This window comes from Narcine bancroftii, chromosome 13, assembly GCF_036971445.1.
Source record: "Narcine bancroftii isolate sNarBan1 chromosome 13, sNarBan1.hap1, whole genome shotgun sequence".
Lineage (NCBI taxonomy): Eukaryota > Metazoa > Chordata > Chondrichthyes > Torpediniformes > Narcinidae > Narcine > Narcine bancroftii.
In genome coordinates this window covers 37,365,117-37,368,216 of record NC_091481.1, presented here as the reverse complement: position 1 = coordinate 37,368,216, position 3,100 = coordinate 37,365,117, and the positions used below count along the sequence as shown (strand labels likewise).

Below are 3,100 nucleotides of genomic sequence, written 5' to 3'. Positions count from 1 at the left end.
GAGTGGAGATAGGGGCCCCCCCGAAGTGAGAATGATGCTCTGCAGGTGACATTAAAAGTCTAGGCCAAGGAGAACAGGGCCGCAGAGTTTTGGTATGACCAGGAGCCTGAACCCAGTGTATATCTCCCCCATCAATCCCACAGTCAGATTGGCAGAGCAGCGCCCGAGGGTATTAATAGTTCGATCCTGGACAGCGAAGGCAATAGAGAAGGTGGTGGGGAGAATTTTGAGTTTTAGGGAGTAGGCCATGCTTGGGTGAATAAAGCTCTTGGTGCTACCATGTCAATTCAGCACTTTGTTACCTGCCCATTGATTTTGACATCCATCATGGAGCGCCTGAGGCCGTGAGAGATGTTCCTGGTCAGTGTGGAGGCCGCTAGGACCATCTCAGGGCCCGAGTCATCATTCCCCGACTGCAGAGGCGAGTTGCGGTCAGCAGCATCCTCTGCAGGTATGGGGTGCGTCGCAAGAGGTGAGTGTTGTGCTCGCTTCGGCAGCACATATACTAAAATTGGAATGATACAGAGAAGATTAGCATGGCCCCTGCGCAAGAGGTGAGTGTTGGTCGGTGGCACTCTCCGTAGGTGTGGGTGCGGTGGGTGGCGATTGACAGCATCTGGAGGTGAGGGGTGTCTGGAGGCATGGGGTCCATCTGTAGGGCGGCCTGGTCAGTGCCCGTGTTGACCATGTCATCATCGTCATCAGTGCTGTGCTCATTGTAGGCCTAGGTGGCTGTGGCGCCTGTGCCTGTCTGGTACAAGATGGCGGCGTTGCATGGGGGTACATGGCAGCGGCATGGCTGGCCTTCCTCCCCAGCTGCACTAGTTGCACCAGGGAAAGTGACGTCACGCTATCGGCCGTCGATGCTGGTGACATAATCATGGGTGGCGGAAGTGACCTCACTCCATGGACCGGAAGTGACATCACTGTTGTCTGTGGATGTGGCATCTTACCAGGGTGGCGCTGGCGAGGTCGAGGGCTGGTCTAGGCACATGGCATGCACACAGTGATTGTTGCCAGCAATGCAGGAAGTAGAACTGCACACTTTAGCGAAATGGCCTTTCCTGCCACATCTTGAGCAGTGCTGATTTCTGGCCGGGCAGTTTTGGCGCTATCATCGATCAGACCCACACTGGGACCCACAGTACTTACAAGTGTATGGGGCACCCACAGCAGCGATGTTCACGTCCACCGTCTGGTTTGGGCCACAGCTGATGTCTGCTGCATGTGGAGACCTGGGGAAGTCTGGAGTCGAAGGCTTTGGTTGCAGGACTGCTACCTCCAGGGTTCAGACTACCTCCACTGTTTTGGCCAGGGAGTAGATATTGTCCTTCAGCAGCTTCTGCCTGACGTCTCTCAAGTGTAAACCCCAGACGCAAGTGTCCCTAATCAACCTTTTGACCTCCCTTTTGTTCACCCTGAGTTCTGCCAGTCACAATCTGGACTCGGTAGGCTCCCAGGTAGGACTCGGCCATTTCGCTGGGCAGCTGGGCACGAATACCCAGAAGGTACCTTGCAAAGACCATGTTTGTGGGAGGTTTGTACATGATTTCTAGGGTGTTCATTGCTTCAGAGTACTTGGTGCAGTTTTTGAGGGCCTGGAAAGCTCAGGGACCCAGCTTCAAGTGGAGTAAGACGAGACTTTTCCTGTCAGAGTCTAGGATGTTGTCCACGTGTGCCTCGATGATTGCTTCGACCATGTGCTTCCAGATTTTGAAGCATGCCTGTGCTTCCGGATGGCGTGGGTCGACTTCGCAGCCCTCAGTGCTCAGGAGCTTCTCCATTACATCTTCAAATTTTATGTAGAATAAATTGTGATGTGCTATCAAGCAGAAAGCAGACACAAATCATAAAGTCTGTTCAACAGGCTTTATTCCACATAAGCTTCCACTGAATTGGCTGTGAGAGTAGCTGTGCTGGCTCTGAGACTGACTGAGGGGCCGGATCTAGCTTATATCCCGGAGGATAATTGGCAGCTGACCGAGTGGGCCTTGGTCCATTCAGGTCGGTTGATTGACAGCTGGCCAGGTGTTGCCTTGTCCTCCAGTGTTCTTCTCCAGGTACACAGGTCACCTGCCTTGCAGTTCTTCTTCTTTGGCTTGGCTTCGCAGACGAAGATTTATGGAGGGGTAAATGTCCACGTCAGCTGCAGGCTCGTTTGTGGCTGACAAGTCCGATGTGGGCCAGGCAGACACGGTTGCAGCGGTTGAAGGGGAAAATTGGTTGGTTGGGGTTGGGTGTTGGGTTTTTTCTCCTTTGTCTTTTGTCAGTGTGGTGGGCTCTGCGGTCTTCTTCAAAGGAGGTTGCTGCCCGCCGAACTGTGAGGTGTCAAGATGCACGGTTTGAGGCGATATCAGCCCACTGGTGGTGGTCAATGTGGCAGGCACCAAGAGATTTCTTTAGGCAGTCCTTGTACCTCTTCTTTGGTGCACCTCTGTCACGGTGGCCAGTGGAGAGCTCGCCATATCACACGATCTTGGGAAGGCGATGGTCCTCCATTCTGGAGACGTGACCTACCCAGCGCAGTTGGATCTTCAGCAGCGTGGATTCGATGCTGTCAGCCTCTGCCATCTTGAGTACTTCGACGTTAGGGATGAAGTCGCTCCAATGAATGTTGAGGATGGAGTGGAGACAACGCTGGTGGAAGCGTTCTAGGAGCCGTAGGTGATGCCGGTAGAGGACCCATGATTCAGAGCCGAACAGGAGTGTGGGTATGACAACGGCTCTGTATACGCTAATCTTTGTGAGGTTTTTCAGTTGGTTGTTTTTCCAGTCTCTTTTGTGTAGTCTTCCAAAGGCGCTATTTGCCTTGGCGAGTCTGTTGTGTATCTCGTTGTCGATCCTTGCATCCGATGAAATGGTGCAGCCGAGATAGGTAAACTGGTTGACCGTTTTGAGTATTGATGGAGATGTGGGGGGGCTGGTAGTCATGGTGGGGAGCTGGCTGATGGAGGACCTCAGTTTTCTTCAGGCTGACTTCCAGGCCAAACATTTTGGCAGTTTCCGCAATACAGGATGTCAAGCGCTGAAGAGCTGGATCTAAATGGGCAACTAAAGCGGCATCGTCTGCAAAGAGTAGTTTACGGACAAGTTGCTCTTG

General features: G+C 53.0%; 1 pseudogene; it reads left to right on the top strand.

Moving 5' to 3' along the window:
- Nucleotides 1–481: 481 nt before the first annotated feature.
- On the top strand, nucleotides 482–552 carry LOC138749121 (U6 spliceosomal RNA; annotated as a pseudogene).
- The last annotated feature ends 2,548 nt before the right edge of the window (nucleotides 553–3,100 follow it).